Below are 22,358 nucleotides of genomic sequence, written 5' to 3'. Positions count from 1 at the left end.
CGTTTTTGTTCAACGACCAGACAAAGGCGTCACAGAACCCCACCTTGATCAATAAAGCTTTCATCTTATATTCGCAATATCCAGATTGCAATCTCAGTTTCTTGCTTGTTCTTCGTTTGCTCGCAGGAAACAGACCCTCGTGGTCAGGTTGATCGTGCTCCGGCGTGGTCAATAACCTCTCGGAGTTGGTTTAGCGATTGCTAAGGCGCGACGTCCTCGCACGTTCGTAGTCGGATCGTCAAAGTCGACTGCCACCAAAGCGATATCCATCATCTCATCGAAAGATGGGACCCCTTTGCCTCTATCAGTTGTGTCTCCTAAGGTGTTTCGGCTACTTAGGGACCGTGCGTCCAACTCCGACACCGTGTATAGTCCACCACCTTACCCTCCATTTCTGCATTGCGTACTCCACAACCCATCATTGCCATTCTGCAATTCCATTGAGCTTTCACAAAACCACCACCGCATTCCCGCTACCACCATTTGACATTTGACATTTGAGATTTTGAGTTCACAGTTTTTCTGTTCCTAAGGTGTTTCGGCTACTTAGGGACGAGTCCCCATCATCTTGTTATCTCCATCAAGATCACCGCCACTCATCATCGACACGGACGGTAACCTCCATATCATCTTGGTATCGTGGTATCCCTCCATTGTATATTACCTTGCCGTTGCATTGATAACCCCTAGCCCATTTTGCGTCACTTGCCTATTGAGACTAGCCATTTGAGTATTGCCAGCAACGTTACTTGTGCACATTAGTGATCTACACCTCCCATTGCATATATATCATATGATATTGGTATCATCATATCATCTCTTGTGCCTCAAGTTTTTTCCCGCATATATACAATTGCTATCTTGGTTTGTGCATTGTGCCAAAGTGGCCATACAAAAAAAACAAGAATAAGCTTTTAAGCAAAAGAGTGAACAAAGAGCTCGTAAGCAGTAGCCATAGCATCATACCACATTGCATATAAGATCATCTTGGATCACCTTGTGAGAAACACCGGGAACCATACGTACATAGCATACTTGGGATAGAAAGTTATCCATTTTGCATCTTATAGGTTGTGCACAAGTGTCGTATCCGCCTATTGAGCAATCATGCTAGCGTCTCTCTTGAGTTGTGCAACACGAGCGTTTTCTGTGGATTCCACATTTTGTGCTCATCCTTGGTTGCACGACCCCATTTTATCTATCCGTGTGTGTGTTTCCGTGTGCCACATATTGCGATTGGTCTACTTGTTTCACTTGCAAATTTGTGAATCTCTTTCAACATTATTGACTCTTGCTAACATTTTGCATCAAATTTTTGTGCCACTATCCTCACCGAGCTCCACCATAAGCCTTATTTGTGTAGGTGTGAGAAACCGACAAGATTTGGTACCAATTGTGCTATTTCCTTGTTCCACATTGGAGTGATCATTGATCCACCTTCAACTTCGGTCAAGGTACATTTGGTATTCGTTCTTCTCTTTCTCCCACTCATATTGGCTTGAGTCTTGTGATGGATAGGCAAGGCATTTCATCTCCGGTATTCCACAACAACGACGGCGTGAACAACTACATCACCAAAGCGTCAATCTTTGATCTACAACAACATATGCAAGGTGCACAATCAAGATTGCGAGAGCGCATCGAGAACCTCTCCATCGACATTCGTCACTCCGAAGCAAGGAAAAGGGACTACATCGACAACAAGCTTTCCGCACAAAAGGAGAAGCAAGATGCAAGGATGGAGGAGATTCGGACCTTGTTGATCAACCGTTCTCCCCCTTCATCATCCTCAAGGTGGCGACGTTCAAGTCACAAGTCTTCGGAGTGCAAAAATGATGCAAGCACAAGTCGTCCACGTCCACATCTCCATGGCGACCACCATCACGTTCGTGATCCACCTCGTCATGAAGGGCAAGTCACCTCCAAGCAACATGTGCATGACAATGACGAACGACATCTACTACGAGCTCAAGTGCGACAACGACACCATCATCATGAAGATGCTCGCCAAGCGCAAATGTAAAAGTCCCAACAAGCTCTACTTCACGCCAAGGCCAAACCTCAAGAGCACAAGAGAAGACCGCGAGACAAACACCACCAAGAGCACGCTACGGCTACCACCACCACCACTTCGGTATCTTCGCCAAGTGTTCTCAATGCATCTTCACCTTCGAACGTACGGCATCTTCGCCTACTTCCCATGAGTTCGCCTACATCGACATATTCAAGTACAAGGCGACCACCTACGAGCGAGGGTGACACTTCCATCTTCGGAAGCCCCTCAAAGAAGATGTCCGAGCATGGGAATTTCCCTTCGGTCATGGAGACGAGCTACGAGGTGCCACATCATATGGGCCTCCTATAACAAGATGGCGAAAAGAAGGTCGAGCAAGGGCCATCCCCTTCGACCACGGTGATGTGCATGAACCTCTTCAACCACTTGAAGAAGGCGCCCATATTGGACTCATACTCCGATTCAAGCTACGATACCGCACATGAGACCTTATCTTTGGTCTTAGAGGAGAGTGATGATGTGCCATCTTCGGCCTTCATCCACGGCTACAACTACGACATAATTGAGCATGGAGACATTTGCACCAACATCTCTCCGACACCGACATGTGACGAGATGCCCCAATTGCAGTGTGAGGAGAGCCACCACCCCACAAGTGATATGAGTGACTCCACCAACCATATGAGTGAGAGCATCCGAGAGGGAGTGAGTGAGCCACAACACTTAGTGAGTGAGGTAGTTAACACGGCATGTGAGGCCACTTTGATTTCTAACGACTTAACCTCTACTCCTAGTGTGTTTTCTTCTTTGGTGCTAGGTCTCCTACATGACGACACGCCTATCCTCGACGAGTCCATGCCTCCAATGGAGACAACGATGGACATGGTGGAAGAAGATGCACCCCCCCCCCACATGGTTCCATCAAGATGAACATGACCACAACTTGCTCTTCGACACCTCACCTACAACACACGAGCGATGCTCCAAAGGTAACATAGGTGATGGTGCTTCTCTTGTCCCACTAGTGGACTATCTCACCAATGATTGCTTGCATGATGTTGACACACCTATTTCCATGCTCCATGCTAGTGCGACTTCTTCATGTCACGACTTACCTATTTATGATGAATATGATGACGAGCATGTTGAGTTGCCTAGTTGTGATGTTATGCTCAATAGGATATCATGTGCAAATTCTATTGGTCACATCATGTTTGATAATCCTTTGAACTTGTCATATGCTATGAGTGAGATGTCCCATGTTGCATCATTTCAATCTCAACATAGTGACCGTGCATGCCCCATTAGAATACATCCCATCTGCACTTATGGCATAGATGACAAAATGATGGTCATTGGCTTTTGTTTTTCATGTGATGATATTGCCATGCCTCCTTTATATGATTTGCGCAATTCATCTACTATGTGATGCCATGATCACATAGAACCCAATATGCTTTGTTTTGGATGTTGTCAATATTCTCCGTGTGATGTTTCCATTAATGATCATGAGGAGACCCCGATAGTTTCCTCATACATATTAGGAGATTTTGATGCATTCCATACTTTGCATGATTCTCATAATTGCTTGCACCGTATGCATTCCATGAATAACAATGCTCTACATGTTGCGAGTGATGCATTACATCCTTTGAGTCTCCATTATGCTATACATAACAACAAATCTATCATGATGGATGACATGTTTCTATATCACGCATCTCATTTATTTGAGCATTGGATAGTTTGTGCTAACCAACACAAGCACGTGTGCATCATGATGGATGATGTGTACATCTACCATGCACACACAATTTTCCCTTTGTCTTTGTTTTGTGTAGGTACCCATGTACACTCGTCAACCTCTCAATCCCAAGAGTTGACGAAATGAGCTCTTGAGAGCAAAGATGACTTGGGATCGCGTGAACTATCTTTCCCACCTCTCTCTCACTTGGATCTCACACGGCTATGGGCTATATACTGCTTGTCGCTTCATGCTCATTTTCCCGTGTTCACTTTGCATGCTATGCTTACTTCTATGCCTTTGCCATGCAATTGTGACCCTTGAGTGCATCTACCCATGATTCACCATTATGCTATTCCTATGTGTATTTGCATGCTTGGTGTAGATCCTTGTTGCTATTGCCATGTTTATCATGTGCCTCATGCTATTGATCCTATTTTGCTCACATCCTACTTTCATGCTTGTGCTATGTCATGTGAATTATTCATACACACTATTTGCACACATGACATACTTGACATGATTCCTTCTAGTATGTTGCATCTTCGTTGTAATGCCCCAAGACCGGAGCTTCAGATACCTTCCATGGATTCCGGGTTTCGTCGTGTGATTTGTTTGGTTCTTTGCATTCGTCATTGCATCATGTTGCATTTCATCCTGTCATCATGTGCATTGTGTGTTTTTTCATACATATTAAGTTGTTGCATGTTCCATGCATGAATCTTGCTTCATCACCTTCTCCTTCCCTCTCACTTCCTTCTTCTTTCATGTCTTTGCAAGCGACCTTATTCCTCCTCCATTAATGTTCATCTTTTCCCTATAAATCTTGCCTCTTTCCTACACCCTCTCTGTCAGACTTCATCACATTTGAAGTTGTTTTGGTCAGGTTAAAAAATGATTGAAGTTTGAGAATAATTCAAACTCTAATTATTTTTCTACCTTCTAAAAATGCCTGAGCAATTTATTCAAACCTTACATAAATCCAGGGTTCCAGATATATAGTTATATATCTCATATCTCTAACCAAAAACCCCTGGATTTTCCCCTTTGTTGGTTGTTTATTTATATAAACAATAATTTATAAAGGAAAGAATTTAGAGGGAGAGGGAGCCAGCAGCCAGGCCGGCCTGCTTCCTCGAGGCCCAGCAGGCCCATCTACCCCCACTCCTTTCCTAACCCTAAACCTCTCCCTGGCCCGACCCTCATCTCCCTCGCATCTCCCCAGCGCCGCCAGGAGCCCTGCGCTCGATTCCATCTCCCCTTTCCCTCCCGCAGCGCAGCCACCTCCTGCTCGATCTTCCTCTGCTCCCTTCTCCTCGCTGCGATTCTCCCTTGCGCCGCCCTGCCATGTCCGCGTCTTCCCCCAGCCAGCGCTGCCGCGCACACACACACACACCCGCACAACACCCCGCAGCTAGTGCCAGGAGCTCGCCTCCTCTTCACCATGGCCTCGAGCCCGATTCCCTCGTCCTTCTCCTCCTGTCGCCGCGGCCTTTCTCGCTGCATATCCGCCGCCCCAGGACAGCTCCTCCGGCCTCCCCGTCCTCTGTTTCTCCTTGCCTCGCCTCCTGCTCCCCCGTGCCTCGCGAACCGCATGTGTGGCCGCGTCCAACGCCTCCCGCTCCATCTGCCATGGCCTCACTTCGCCAGTGCCGCGCCTCCGTCACCCGGCGAGCTCCGCCACCAGCCGGTCCCTCCATCGCGCCTCCCTGCTTCGTACGACCGCCATGTCACCATGCTCCAGCGCCGCTTCGAGCTCGTCATCCCCGACCTCCTCCGTTCGGGATATCGTCATTCCTCGTCGTCCCGTCATCGGAGTTCACGCCCAAGGCCTGCTGCAACCTCACCTTCGGCCTCGCCATGGTTCCCCTGCACAAGCTGCTTCCGGCAAGGACGTTACCCCACTGCCTTCTCTTGTCGAGACCGAGACCCGGGAGCGTCAAGTTTCTTCCATGATGCCCGAACGACTACAGGCCGAGACGCCAAGTCCAACGACCACTGAACAGGGAACATCGCCAAGTACCGCGACACTCAGATCCCTCGGATCAGTCAAGTGCATCTACGAAAACGTGTATGACCTTCGTCGAAGCTGCAAAGTACCTCTACGCAAGAAAAACGCCAAGTACATGGATACACCGAGCTTCTCTCCGAATGTGTGTACGACTACCGTAGCGCCGAAGACCTTGGATGCTCGAACGAGTACCGAATGAAACGCCAAGTACCACTATCGCCGAGTACGACTACTTCCACGATGATACGAGAACAACTACCATCGACCCTCAAAGCCTCCGTGGACGTCAAGTCCCTCGCCGTGATCCTGAACATCTACGGAAAATTGTGCAACTAAGAACGTGAACGACTACCGCCGCCAAGATCATGAGTACCTCTACCGTCGTCATGTACCCCTACTTCCACTACCGAACCTCTCGAGAACGTCTACTTCCTCTACACCGCATCGAACATGAACCCCTCCGATAACGCGTGCTTCGAAGGTATAACCTCGAGACGACGTCCGTGAATGAATGCATGTGTGATGTATGAGTTGCTCGTGCTTGCTTCGTGCTCGAATTGTCGGTGCATGTTACCCCTCTTTTGCCTTGTCACCATCGCCGACTCATGGGACACCCGGTATCCGGGAGTGCCCCACCATCTTTTGCACGCATCCGCACACTTCTCCTTCGCTTCGGTATCTCAATCGAGTTACCGGAACCGGGACATTGACGTTGCACCATTTTCGGTATCATTGCCGTGGCACCCCTTTCTTTCCGCCACGATGGCAAATGCCTCATATCTTATCATGCCAACTTTTTCATAAATTTTGCATATAAACTTGAACATGCCATTCGCATCATGATAATAACATCGAAAATGTTTAAAATTATTGTTGCACCAAATTGCTAAATGCATATGGGGATTTACCGGATTCGTTATTTGTTATATCCGGCCCCATTTAAATTGTTTAGATGGTGTAGTTTTGTTATGCCTCATCTCTTGCCATGTTTAACAACATTTAATATTGTTGGGTACCTAAACGAGAGAGAACTAAATAATTGATGTGGTGTTCCGTCAATATGCAACGAGTTGCATATTGAGCTCCACTTAACTTGTAGATTTGTTTGTGCATTTTGCCATGCCATGCCCTCTTTAAACCGGACATGCATCATACTTGGTTGTGCATCATGCCATGTCTATGTGGTGGTTGTTTACTATGTTGTGTGCTTCTTTCCGGTGTTTGCTTCTTCGGGTTGGATTCGATAATGTCGCGTTTGTGAGGACCCGTTCGTCTATGTTCGTTTGTCTTCCGCATGGACTCGTTCTTCTTCCTTGCGGGATTTCAGGCAAGATGACCATACCCTCGAAATCACTTCTATCTTTGCTTGCTAGTTGCTCGCGCTTTTGCTATGCCTATGCTGTGATACCTACCAGTTGCTTATCATGCCTCCCATATTGTTGAACCAAGCCTCTAACCCACCTTGTCCTAGCAAACCGTTGTTTGGCTATGTTACCGCTTTGCTCAGCCCCTCTTATAGCATTGTTAGTTGCAGGTGAAGATTGAAGTTTGTTCCTTGTTGGAACATGGAGATGTTGTTCCTTGTTGGAACATGTTTACTTGTTGGGATATCACAATATATCTTATTTAATTAATGCATCTATATACTTGGTAAAGGGTGGAAGGCTCGGCCTTATGCCTGGTGTTTTGTTCCACTCTTGCCGCCCTAGTTTCTGTCATATCCGTGTTATGTTCCCGGATTTTGCGTTCCTTACACGGTTGGGTGATAATGGGAACCCCTTGACAGTTCGCCTTGAATAAAACTCCTCCAGCAATGCCCAACCTTGGTTTTACCTTTTGCCACCTAGCCTTTTCTTTCCCTTGGGTTCTGCAGACTCAAGGGTCATCTTTATTTTTAACCCCCCCGGGGCAGTGCTCCTCTGAGTGTTGGTCCAACCTGTCAGCTGCCGGTGGCCACCAGGGGCAACTCTGGGCTGGCCTACCCGTACCTAAGACAATCTGAGTGTGCCCTGAGAAAGAGATATGTGCAGCTCCTATCGGGATTTGTCGGCACATTCGGGTGGTGTTGCTGGTTTAGTTTTACCTTGTCGAAATGTCTTGTAACCGGGATTCCGAGTCTGATCGGGTCTTCCCGCTAGAAGGAATATCCTTCGTTGACCATGAGAGCTTGTCATGGGCTAAGTTGGGACACCCCTGCAGGGTTTTGAACTTTTGAAAGCCGTGCCCGCGGTTATGGGCAGATGGGAATTTGTTAATGTCCGGTTGTAGAAAACCTGAAGTTGACCTTAAATAAAATACATCAACCGCGTGTGTAACCGTGATGGTCTCTTTCCGGTGGAGTCCGGAGAGTGAACACGGTTGTTGGAGTTATGCTTGACGTAGGTTGTTTTAGGATCACTTCTTGATCATAGTTCATCGACCGTACTTTTGCCTTCTCTTCTCGCTCTCTTTTGCGTATGTTAGCCACCATATATGCTAGTCGCTTGCTGCAGCTCCACCTCATACCTTTACCTTACCCATAAGCTTAAATAGTCTTGATCGCGAGGGTGCGAGATTGTTGAGTCCCCGTGACTCACAAATACTTCCAAAACCAGTTTGCAGGTGCCGATGAGTCCGTGCAGTGGACGCAACTAAGCTCAAGGAGGAGCTCGATGAAGATCTTGTCCTTTGTGTTGTTTCGTTCTAGTTGATCAGTAGTGGAGCCCGGTTGGGGTTGATCGGGGACCTTTGTCGCATTTGGGGTTCTTCTTTTATTTTGGTTCCGTAGTCAGACCTTGATTGTATCTGGTTGATGTAATGCTTTATTCATGTATTGTGTGAAGTGGCGATTGTAAGCCAACTATGTATCTTTTTCCCTTATGTATTACATGGGTTGTGTGAAGATTACCTCATTTGCGACATTGCTTTCAATGCGGTTATGCCTCTAAGTCGTGCTTCGACACGTGGGAGATATAGCCGCATCGAGGGCGTTACATTCGCACTACTATCTTGCTTGCCTTGATTCACATGATTGCTTGCTTTGTCGCATCACCCATGTTCCATTCTTACTTGCTTTCTTGGGTTGATGACGTATATGTTCATGCCTCTCACATGATATATTTTGTTCATTGTCACTTGCCTCCAATTGATACATCTATGATTATTGATCTTGGAGACTTGGACACTTCACTTTTGATGCATGCTTGCTTGATTGCACCTATTGTATTTGGTTGTTCTCGCATCTTATGCCTCCATACTATGAAATGCTCACTTGTCCTTTCTTATGATGAGCATGATGCATACACTTGTTGGGTATCTTACCACACGAATGATAGGTTTTGCACTTCCTCTAACCTCATTTGTTTTTCCAAGTGTTTGTCATGTTCTTTCATTTTGGAGGATTCACAAGGTGGTGCCGTTATGCGACAACTTGGTCATGCGAAGGCATACACAATGAGCAACAACAACATTTGCGACAATCTCCTAAAGGTGACCTCCTTCCCTTTGAGACATCCTCACATACGCATATTGGATGGGTCATTCATTCATTGTTGTTTCCTTCTTGTTGTCTACATGGTACATCTCGCGAACGGAGGAGCGACATTGAAGATTGGCTCTATGGACCTTCACATTGAGCAGCGCTCGGACTTAGTGGATGCACCTTCGAACCTCCACTCATGCCACGACGTCGAGCAATGGTACACCAACACCTCCATATTTGTTGATTATGCTCACACATGTCATGCTCGATGGACTTATCATACACATGAAAAATTTGCATCTTATGCATGGATTGACTCACATTATGATTGCCTTGTTGCATCTTGTATTCCCATGTCATCCATGATATATGAGCTTGTGCATTTCCTTAGCAAATTTGTTGTGATCTAACTTGATGACATATTCATACATCATGATCTTATTGCCTACCATCAATTGCATGATCACATCACATTGAGCATCCATTACCATATTCATGCTATTGATAAACCGTCTCACTATGACATCATTTTGCACCATGGTTGCATTGATCATATTCATCCTTTTTCTCCCATGAATGCTTTGCATACCATTCCATCTCTTTTGGATAAGCTTCATGCACCTTGTCATGATCAATATTGTCGCACGGACACATGTTTACTTGATGGACACTTTGCGTGCGCTAACCATTGTATTTCCAAGTGTACTTCGTGTTTGCTCATTTTGCATGTACCACATATCGGATACACCTTGGAGTACTTGGATTGCGCCATGCTTTCAACTCCGTCCAACTACAAGCCCGTCCATGACAATCGTTTCCATGGTGATGAGGATCACGACCCGAGGTCGGATCTTTCCCAAGGGGGAGGAGATGATGCGGAGCATCCCACGTTCATCCCCATGTACACTCCGACTACTCTCGAAGCCCCAAGAGGACATACGACGAGACCTCGAACATACGCCATCGGACGCAAGGTGAACTCGCTCCTCTTTGAACCATCACTTTCCATACGTGAGACATGGCTACTACCTCAAACATGTGTGCTATGCATGACCAGGAACCAAGAGGAAGCCCATGAACAAGACGACGAGGACACCAAGCACGAGGAATGAGAAGAAGAGCTGCGGAAGAAGCTCCAGCCACCGGATGACCGATCGGGACCGGACGTCCGACGCCTAAAGACCCACCGGACGACCGGCCCGGACCGGACGACCGGCGATCCTGTACCCGAGCCAAAATGAGCGGACGTCCGACACACTCTAGCGTCCGGACGTCTGACCGTCCCCGGAAATCCGGCGCCTCCTCATTTGAGCCGAAACGCCGGACGTCCGACAAGTACCAGACGACCGGACCCTCGCGAGCCACCGGACGTCTGATACCTGTCGGACGACCGACGCGTGTCTGTGCAGAGAGATCGGGCCTGAGGCCCATGTACCCCTTCACTTCGCCCCCATTTGCACTAAGACTATAAATAGACCTTCTCCACCTCCTAGTTAGGGTTAGCATTGGTTTAGCTCATATTTAGAGATAGAGCATTGCTCATCCACATCGGATCTACTCCACGAGAGAGACCGCGGCCTCTATGGAGAAGATCCCTTTGGATTCAAGACCTCATTGCGAAGAAGAACATCAAGACCTCCTCATGGAGAAGACCGGCTACCTTTGTATCGTCCGCTGTTGACTTTGGATCTTGTATCTTCCTTTGTATTCATGGATCTAGCGCATGTGTGATCATACTTGTTGGTTTGAGTGTTCTCTTGTGTTCCCCTTGTGATTTTTGCCTCGTTTCCCTCCTCGTGTTCTTCGTGTTCATCGCAGGATCCGTTCCTTTCATGAAAGATCAGCCGATTAGGGTCCCTACCCTACATCAGAGAGCTAACAAGCTTTGCATCCCCGAGTCTTCTCTTCGTTTGTTGCTTTTGCAGGATCTCATGGAGGAGTACTAATGGGACATTTTGGACGTGACAAGACTTTCGCTACGCTCTCCAGAACTACTATTGGCCAAGATGTTTCGCGACGTCAGCCGCTTCACCAACCGATGTTCTACATGTCACAAAGCTAAGTCTAAAGCTCAATCCCATGGCCTTTACATGCCTCTACATATTCCATATCAACCATGGGAAGATATTAGCATGGATTTTGTACTTGGCTTGCCTAGGACTAGAAATGGAAAGGATTCGGTATTTGTCGTTGTGGACCGATTCTCTAAGATGGCACATTTCATTCCTTGCAACAAGATAGACGATGCTTCACATGTTGCCAATCTCTTTTTTAGGGAATATTGCGTCTACATGGGGTGCCAAAGACGATCGTATTGGACTGCGACGTCAAGTTCCTAAGGGAGAGTTCTTTTTCTAGCTTTTTTGGGCTTCCAGAATAAGTTGCCCCCTACCCAGCTTATTCTAGAAGCCCAACCAAAATTTTCTTTTTAGAAGCCTACTAGTCAAGTCTCAACTACTAGGATTCTAAAAAAATAAATTTGGTTGGGCTTCTAGAATAAGCTAGGTAGGGGGCATGTTTTTGTAGCTTATTCTAGAAGCCACCAAAAGAACTGGCCCTAAGCTACTTTTGGAAAACCATATGCGCCAAGCTCGGATTCAAGCTACTCTTCTCCATGGCGTATCATCCACAAACCAACGGCCAAACGGAGGTGACCAACCGCACACTCTCCGCTCTACTTCGCATGCTCATCAAGAAAAACATCAAGGAGTGGGAGGAGTGTCTACCTATCGCCGAGTTCGCCTACAACAGAGCAAGACACTCAACAACCGGCAAGTCCCCCTTCGAGGTCGTCTACAGATTCAACCCATTGTCCCCATTGTACATTCTTCCTCTACCACTACAAGAGCGCATCAATAGGGATGCAGGTGCATGTGTGAACCATCTCAAGAAGGTGCATGAAGATACAAGGCAAACCATCGAGCGCCAAGTACAATGAATTGCGACCAAGCTCAACATCAACAAGCAAACCATGGTATTCGACATTGGTGATCTTGTGTGGCTACACCTTCGCAAAGACCGCTTCCCCACTGAATGCAAGTCCAAGCTTCTACCTCAAGCGGATGGACCCTTCAAGGTACTTGCATGCTACAACAACAACGCTTACAAGATCGACCTCCCACGCGACAGTACAATGTGAGTGACATCTTCAATGTTAAGGACCTCTCGCCCTACCATGGTGATGAAGAATTCGATCCGAGGAAGGATCTTCCCCAAGGGAGGGGAGATGATGCAGAGCATCCCAAGGTCATCCCCATGGACCTACCATCGTCTCACCAAGTGCCTTGCAGACCCATGACACGAGCATGTGCAAGAGCTCTTCAAACCGAGGTGACATCTCTCCTCTCACAAGTTCACTTCAATGCACATGAGACATGGATACTACCTCAAACAAAGACATTATGCATACTCAGGTATCAAGGAGTTAGCCGTGAAGAATCTAAGGAGCAAGGAGAATCAGAAGAGGAAGATGGATGTGAAGAAGAAGAGATGCGGAAGAAGCTACAGGCTCCGGATGACCGACCAAGACCAGACGTCCGACGATCTCCAGGCTCCAGACGTCCGACCAAGACCGGACGTCCGACACACCCACACCCGAGCCCAAACTACGGATTTCCGAAGCCCTCTGGACGACCAACGCCCGGACGACCGACCCCGACCGGATGTCCGACCGAAGCACACCCAAGCCGAATCTATGGACGTTCGAAGAGCACCGGACATCCGGACCCTTGCTAGCCTCCGGACGACCGGTGACTCCCGGACGTCCGGCGCCTGTGTGCTGTTACGTGTTGGGCCGCAGCCCATGTACCCCTTCGCCCACCTAGACTATATATACTCTTCTCCTACCTACATTTTAGGGTTATCAAAGGATTAGCTCATATTTCGTGTGAGAGCTTTGCTCATCCACTTGGTTACCTTCTCCTCGGAGATAGCGCCTCCTCGGAGAAGATCCGCCAAGCAGATTCAAGACCCCTTTATGATAGAGGCAAAGGTGTCCCGTCTTTCGTGAGATGATGGATATCGCTTTGGTGGCAGTCGACTTTGATGATCCGACTACGAACGTGCGAGGACGTCGCGCCTTAGCAATCGCTAAACCAACTCCAAGAGGTTATTGACCACGCCGGAGCACGATCAACCTGACCACGAGGGTCTGTTTCCTGCGAGCAAACGAAGAACAAGTAAGAAACTGAGATTGCAATCTGGATATTGCGAATATAAGATGAAAGCTTTATTGATCAAGGTGGGGTTCTGTGACGCCTTTGTCTGGTCGTTGAACACAAACGAAGTACGCGAAGTTGCAGCTATGGCGAACTTTTAATCTAAACAAAACCCCAAGTCTAAACGATGCCCTAAGGGCTGTATAGATGGAGGAAGAGGGGGGGGGGAATTTCGTGGCCCTTGGTGGAGGGGTCCGAAATCAACCCTATCTCTTGTTTCCCCACACATACGTACTCTAAAAATAGCCTATACTTATGTATTTCGAAATTACATGGGCCTGGCCCAATAATACGGTGAAGCAGCACCTAAAATAGCCTCGGGACAAAATTTATGAAGTGGCATCTTGTATATTTCGTCCAAGGCTTCATGCACCCATTATGGTGGCTTCAAAGTCCTGAAATCATCACTTGTAACTCCGTTCTTGTTCCCCTTGCGCATGCCATCATCTCCATGCTTGTTCTTGCTCCAATGTTCATCCTTCTCCAAGATAGGCCCTTCATTTGTAAGCAAAACAAATGTATCCAATTTAGGCAGCATCATATTCTAATGAACATTAGAATCATTACCAAGAAACGAAAGTACCTGGTAATTTAGTTGGCGTGCACGAGTTCTAGTAATTGGTCCAGTATGTATAGCAGCAGGGGCTGTGGGTGTAACAATTGTATTGATGTCCTCATCATCCTCCCCTTCTTGAAATGAAGTCGTCCTCGACGGAAGTTCATCTTCCTCACCCAAATAAGGCTTCAAATCTGCAATGTTAAAAGTGGGACTAACCCCAAAATCTACAGGCAGCTCAAGTTTATATGCATTATCATTTATTTTCTCTAACACCTTAAAGGGACCATCAGCACGTGGCATTAACTTTGATTTGCGCAAATCAGGAAATCTATCCTTACGCAAATGTAACCAAACAAGATCTCCAGGTGCAAACACAACATGTTTTCTACCCTTATCTCCAGCAAGTTTATATTTAGCATTCATACGCTCAATGTTTTCCTTAGTTAACTCATGCATTTTTAAAATGAATTCAGCACGTTGTTTAGCATCAAAATTAACCTTCTCCGAAGATGGAAGAGGCAACAAATCAATAGGTGCACGAGGTAGGAAACTATACACAACTTCAAAAGGGCACATCTTAGTAGTAGAATGCAATGAACGATTATAAGCAAATTCAATATGAGGCAAGCATTCCTCCCACATTTTCTTATTATTCTTCAAAACAGCCCTAAGCATAGTAGACAACGTTCTATTGACTACTTCAGTTTGTCCATCAGTTTGGGGGTGACAAGTAGTACTAAAAAGCAGTTTAGTCCCCAACTTAGCCCATAAACATCTCCAAAAGTGGCTAAGAAATTTAGTATCACGATCTGAAACAATAGTATTTGGCACACCATGCAAGTGAATAATTTCACGAAAGAACAAATCAGCAACATTAACAGCATCATCGCTTTTATGACATGGTATAAAGTGTGCCATTTTCGAGAATCTATCCACGACAACAAATATGCTATCCCTCCCCTTCTTTGTTCGAGGTAAACCTAAAACAAAGTCCATAGATATATCCTCCCAAGGAACACTAGATACAGGCAAAGGCATATATAAACCATGAGGATTGAGTCGTGACTTAGCTTTTTGACATGTAATGCAGCGAGCAATAAAACGCTCAACATCCCGTCTCATCTTTGGCCAAAACAAATGTGTAGCAAGTATGTCCTCCGTCTTCTTCACGCCAAAGTGTCCCATTAATCCTCCTCCATGCGCCTCCTGCAACAACAAAAGACGAACGGAGCTAGCTGGAATGCATAGCTTGTTAGCACGAAACACAAATCCATCGTTAACGACGAACTTGTTCCACATTCTTCCTTCTTTACAATTCTGCATTACATCTTTAAAATCAGCATCATCCACATATTGATCTTTGATGGTCTCCAAACCAAATATTTTGAAGTCAAGTTGTGAAAGCATAGTATAGCGGCGAGACAATGCATCAGCAATAACATTTTCTTTTCCCTTCTTGTGTTTAATGATATAAGGAAAAGTCTCAATGAATTCAACCCATTTAGCATGTCTACAATTCAGTTTAGCTTGACTTTTAATATGTTTCAAAGATTCATGATCAGAATGTATAACAAATTCTTTGGGCATAAATAATGTTGCCATGTTTCTAAAGTCCGAACAAGAGCATATAATTCTTTATCATAAGTAGAATAATTCAGACTAGGCCCACTCAATTTTTCAGAAAAGTATGCAACAGGTTTGCCATCTTGTAATAACACACCGCCTAATCCAATTCCACTAGCATCACATTCAAGCTCAAAAGTCTTATTAAAATCAGGAAGTTGGAGTAAAGGAGCATGTGTCAACTTATCTTTCAATACCGAGAAGGCTTCTTCCTATGCGGTACCCCAAAGAAAAGGCACATCTTTCTTTGTAAGCTCATTGAGAGGTGCAGCAATGGTGCTGAAATCTCTCACAAAACGCCTATAGAATCCAGCGAGGCCAAGAAAACTCCTCACTTGTGTGACCGTTTTGGGCTGCAGCCAACTCTCAATAGCTTCAATCTTGGCTTTATCAACTTCAATTCCCTGTGGAGTAACAACATAGCCAAGAAAAGATACTCGGTCGGTGCAAAAGGTGCACTTCCCAAGGTTACCAAACAAACGTGCATAACGTAGAGCAATAAAAACAGCACGTAAATGTTCCAAATGTTCTTCCAAAGATCTGCTATAAATCAATATGTCATCAAAGTAAACTACCACAAATCGTCCAATGAAAACACGTAAAACTTCGTTCATTAATCTCATGAAAGTACTAGGTGCATTAGTTAACCCAAAAGGCATGACTAACCACTCATATAATCCAAACTTAGTTTTAAATGCTGTTTTCCATTCATCTCCCAATTTCATACGAATTTGATGGTATCCACTATGCAAATCAACTTTGGAGAATATTGTAGAGCCACTCAATTCATCAAGCATATCATCGAGCCTAGGAATAGGATGACGATAACGAATAGTAATATTATTAATGCCTCTACAATCAACACACATACGTGATGTACCATCCTTTTTCGGCACTAGAATAATAGGAACAACACAAGGACTAAGGGATTCGCGTATATAACCTTTGTCGAGAAGCTCTTGTACTTGACGCATAATCTCCTTCGTCTCCTCTGGATTGGTACGGTATGGTGCACGGTTTGGCAGTGAAGCACCGGGAATTAAGTCAATCTGATGCTCAATCCCTCGAATAGGTGGTAATCCCGGTGGCACGTCTTGTGGAAAGACGTCAGCGAACTCCTGCAAAATGTTAGTGACAGCAGGAGGCAAAGAGGAAGGCACGTCCTCGAATGAAAATAATGCCTCTTTGCACACAAAAGCATAGCAAACAGATTTGCTGAAATCTAGCTCATCAATATCAGATTTGGTGGCAAATAAACATGCACTTTTCAATTTAATTTCAGAAGCAACACTAGATGGTTTATTATTAGGCTTCATTTGTTGCTCAAATTCTTTTGCCACAATCTGATTTTCACTCTTATTCTTCTCCTGTTTTGCTTTATTAGCTCTATTAATATCATCTTTCAAAATGGAATCAGGAGTCATAGCAAGCAAAGTAATATTTTTATCCTTATGAACAAGAGTATAGTGATTGTTTCTACCATGGTGTATAGAGTTTTTATCAAATTGCCATGGTCTACCAAGTAATAAGGAACATGCTTGCATAGGTACCACATCACAATCAACATAATCAGCATATGTAGAGATACTAAAATGCACACGAACAGTACGTGTTACCTTAACCTTGCCGCTGTTGTTGAACCATTGGATGTAGTAAGGATGTGGATGTGGTCTTGTGGTGAGAGAAAGCTTCTCCACCATCTCCATGCTAGCCAAGTTGTTGCAGCTCCCTCTGTCTATTATGACGCGCACAGAACGTTCCTTCACAACTCCCTTGGTATGGAACAAATTGTGCCTCTGATTTTGCTCAGCTTGTGTGACCTGCACACTCAAAACACGTTGAGCAACTAAACATTCATACCTGTCAGCGTCTTCAGGAGCCATGTATTGCGTCTCATGATCAGAATCATCTCCACCATGTTCTTCACGTGTAATAAGAGCCAAAGTCTCCTCATCATAGTCACTAGCGGACTCATAACCACCATCCGCGGTAGCAATCATCACACGCGGAGATTTGCATTCTCTCGCATAATGACCTCCTCCCTTACAACGACGACAAATAATATCACTTGTGTGCCCTGTTGATGCCATGGAAGAAGAAGAACGCTGTGCAGGCCCCGCAGGTGCGCTCTTGGCAGATAATGGTGGTTGTGCCTGTTTTCTTGTATCACGGCTGGAGGTGGCACCTGATGGAGGTGCTGGTGCAGTTGAAGTAGAAGATGCACGTGGTGTCCATGATGAAGGTCGGCCTGCAGAAAATTTAGTTCGCCCCAATGCTTGTCGATCCTGCACTTCACGTTCAGCTTTTGATAGAGGCGGGGGTGTCCCGATCTTTCGATGAGATGGTAACTATCGATTTGGTGGAGACGACTTTGACGATCCGACTACAAACGTGCACGACGTTGCGCCTTAGCAATCGCTAAAGCAATCTCCAGAGGTTATTGACCACGCCGGTGCACGATCAACCTGACCACAAAGGTCTATTCCTGCAAGCAATCGAAGAACGAGCAAGAATATGATAAAAGCAATCTGAATATTGCAAATATGTATGAAGTATTGATAAAGGTGGGGATCCGAAAGCGGTCTTGGTCTGGTCGTTGGACACAAACGAAGTACACGAAGTTGCAATGGCTAACTTTTAACTAAACAAATCCCAAGGAAAAGCTACTAGATGGATCTACTTATATAGGAGCAAGGGGTGGCGGCCAAGGAGGTGGGAGGACGTCCCAAGGCAGCCTAAAACTAAATCTAGGTCGTACAAGGCCAATGGGCCCAAGTGGAGGTGATGTAACACCTTTGGACTTGTAGTTTGACTCGGATTCTGCTGCAGCATCAGATTGTTTCGTTCACAACTCAACGCTCCGGACGAATTTGAAGGTGATTCCAATTGGGTTGGAAAGTGCACGAAATCTAGTTTCCAACAAAAAAAGAATCACCCAATTCGGAGTCCGTATGAAAAACTTGTGTGCATTTTGAGTCAGGTATGTCTGTGCAGTCCGAATCTGAATCCAGAACGTGAGAGACTTGGACTCTATCTTCTCTTGGGCCAAAAGTGACGTGAGAGAACTTTTTGGACAGCAAATAAACATCTCTTTCTTCCTTATCTTCATATGTGGATTGTACAAATGTCCCATACACCTGCAATTAGACAAAACACAAAAGTGTGTGAAGTATTTTTGTTCTGGATAACATAAATAGATTATTGAATAGTTTGCACTAGAAATCACCTGACAAATATGCATATATGCAATATTTTTGGTCATATCCAAGGTAGTCATGTCCTCATCAAGTCATAGGAAGCAAAGTAATATTTTTATCCTTATGAACAAGAGTATAGTGATTGTTTCTACCATGGTGTACAGAGTTTTTATCAAATTGCCATGGTCTACCAAGTAATAAGGAACATGCTTGCATAGGTACCACATCACAATCAACATAATCAGCATATGTAGAGATACTAAAATGCACACGAACAGTACGTGTTACCTTAACCTTGCCGCTGTTGTTGAACCATTGGATGTAGTAAGGATGTGGATGTGGTCTTGTGGTGAGAGAAAGCTTCTCCACCATCTCCATGCTAGCCAAGTTGTTGCAGCTCCCTCCGTCTATTATGACGCGCACAGAACGTTCCTTCACAACTCCCTTGGCATGGAACAAATTGTGCCTCTGATTTTGCTCAGCTTGTGTGACCTGCACACTCAAAACACGTTGAGCAACTAAACATTCATACCTGTCAGCGTCTTCAGGAGCCATGTATTGCGTCTCATGATCAGAATCATCTCCACCATGTTCTTCACGTGTAATAAGAGCCAAAGTCTCCTCATCATAGTCACTAGCGGACTCATATCCACCATCTGCGGTAGCAATCATCACACGCGGAGATTTGCATTCTCTCGCATAATGACCTCCTCCCTTACAACGACGACAAATAATATCACTTGTGTGCCCTGTTGATGCCATGGAAGAAGAAGAACTCTGTGCAGGCCCAGCAGGTGCGCTCTTGGCAGATAATGGTGGTTGTGCCTGTTTTCTTGTATCACGACTGGAGGAGGCACCTGATTGAGGTGCTGGTGCAGTTGAAGTAGAAGATGCACGCGGTGTCCATGATGAAGGTCGGCCTGCAGAAAAGTTAGATATCGCCAATGCTTGTCGATCCTGCACTTCACGTTCAACTTTACAAGCAAGATGGAATAAACGAGTGATATTAGTATACTCCTTATAGTCTAGAATGGTCTGAATCTCTCTATTTAATCCACCCAGAAAACGTGCAAGCATAGCTTCATTCTCCTCAACAATACCACATCTAATCATGCCAGTTTGTAATTCCTGATAATATTCTTCTACAGAATTTTTCCCTTGTCTTAAACGCTGCAATTTTTGAAGCAATTCACATTGATAATATGGTGGAACCCAACGCGTACGCATAGCAGTTTTCAAAGCAGCCCAAGTAGTTGGAATAGGATATAATCTACAATGTTCACACCACCATACACATGCAAAACTAGTGAAAGCACAAACAGCAGCAACAACCCGTCTCTCCTCGGGATATTGTAAACATGTAAAACGTTGTTCAGTTTCTAACTCCCAAGTAAGATATATATCAGGAACATATCTACCCTCAAATGGTGGAATATTCAATTTCAGTTTACGAATATGCACATCATCTCGTACCTGAGGTGGTGGTGCAGGCCTACTATTACGAATATATACCTGAGGTCGACCTGCTGGTGGTGGTGCTGGTGGGTGCACGTAGTTCTGATTTTGATCAACCTCATCCTCATAATTGCCCGCATACTCATCATCCTCCTGGGTACCAGCAGCAGCAGTAGCAGGAGCCAAAGAAGCATCAATAACAGGAACAGCAGCACCAGAAGTTTGGCCATCCTCAATAGGAACACGCTTCGCTCGTCCATACTGATTCGGAAGGATGCGTTGTTGTTGGTGTTGCAGAGGTGCGATAGGTGCAGCCGGCGGTGGTGGTGGTAAACGCGCGAGCAATTCATTAAACTTGCTATCAAGCTTTGTCTCGAACGTCTTCTCCATGCCATCTATCTTCTCCATGGCCTCGTCAAATCTGTTTAGCACATCTTGCACCTGTCCACTCATCATTTACTGAAATTTATCATGTAGCTGTTTGAACGTCAGGTTGTCCCAATCAGTCTCATCGGCTTGTGATCCTACCATGGTTAGCAGCAAATAGAAACACACAAGAATATGATCCGACAGACTACTAAGAAGTGGTGGTGGTGTATCACAAACCCGTCAAGCAAAACTCAAATTCTTACCAGTTCTTACCCAGCAGCAGGCGGTGATCGGCAACCGTTGTAGTCAAAACTCTCAAAGCTTGGATAGAGCGATTACCAGGGAGAGTCAAACGCACGACGTAGATGTATGTGGAGCTGGGAAGGCTTATAATATGGTAGCAAAAAGGGTCAGCAATAATCAATTAAGAGATGCAAAGTTGAATAAACGCTCAACGACGGTATTGTGCTGGTCCTAGGCTAGACCATGCTAGAGACGCGAGCCTAGAACACTAACAAAATCACGGCGCTGCACGTAAATAAGGGAAAAGCACACTCTGGAACCCTTTTTTTTCGCTCTTTTTTTGTGCTCCTTTTTTTTGCGCTCCTCTTTTTTTTGCGAAAAATCAATATAATGGCGAGTGTCTCAAAACTCTTCCTAGGTCAAACTGACAGGATGGGCACGAAATTTTCTCGACCAAATTTTTTTTTCGTTTTTTTGACTGCCCGGACCCAAAAACTGGAAACGGGTCAAAAAAACTTCCTATAATGGCACCTGTCTCAAAACACTCAGAAACACCTAAAAATAGGATAGCCAGAATTTTTTTCGAAAAATGCGTTTTCGAAAAATTTTGGGCCTAAACGGAGGGTGGTTTCCGGACTCTTTTTTTTCCGAAACCTACTCCGACAAGGAAACACGAATCGGAATCTAGATGGATCTCAAAAACACACCTAATATGCAAGGAACTCGGATTGGTGGTGGATATATGGTGGTGGTATATGGCAGCGGTGGTGGTATATGCCAGCGGTGGTAATATATGGATATGGATCGATGGTGGTATATGGATACGGATTGGTGGTGGTATATGGATACGGATTCGGAGCGGTGGTGGTAGGTGACAGGGGCGATGATGATGGTGCGGTGGCGGCGTGACAACTTATGACCAGAACTCGAAACTCTAAAAGACTAACGCTAAGACCAGCAACTAGACACGACGATGCAACCGCAAATTCAACAAAGCAAAACCCTAAAAAGATTATGCAAAGGCTCAGATTGGTTCGGATATGATGAACTAACCCTAATTTTTTTTGGCTTTTTCGTGGACTGTAGGTGTGAAGAACAGACTCGATCTAAACTACGAAAAACTGTAAAATCTCACCGAGCAACCTGGAAATCTGATACCACTTGATAGAGGCAAAGGTGTCCCGTCTTTCGATGAGATGATGGATATCGCTTTGGTGGCAGTCGACTTTGACGATCCGACTACGAACGTGCGAGGACGTCGCGCCTTAGCAATCGCTAAACCAACTCCGAGAGGTTATTGACCACGCCGGAGCACGATCAACCTGACCACGAGGGTCTGTTTCCTGCGAGCAAACGAAGAACAAGCAAGAAACTGAGATTGCAATCTGGATATTGCGAATATAAGATGAAAGCTTTATTGATCAAGGTGGGGTTCTGTGACGCCTTTGTCTGGTCGTTGAACACAA

Source organism: Triticum aestivum, chromosome 2A, assembly GCF_018294505.1.
Source record: "Triticum aestivum cultivar Chinese Spring chromosome 2A, IWGSC CS RefSeq v2.1, whole genome shotgun sequence".
In the NCBI taxonomy this organism is placed as follows: domain Eukaryota; kingdom Viridiplantae; phylum Streptophyta; class Magnoliopsida; order Poales; family Poaceae; genus Triticum; species Triticum aestivum.
The sequence above is the reverse complement of the archived record's forward strand: the minus strand, read 5'-3'. Positions refer to the sequence as shown.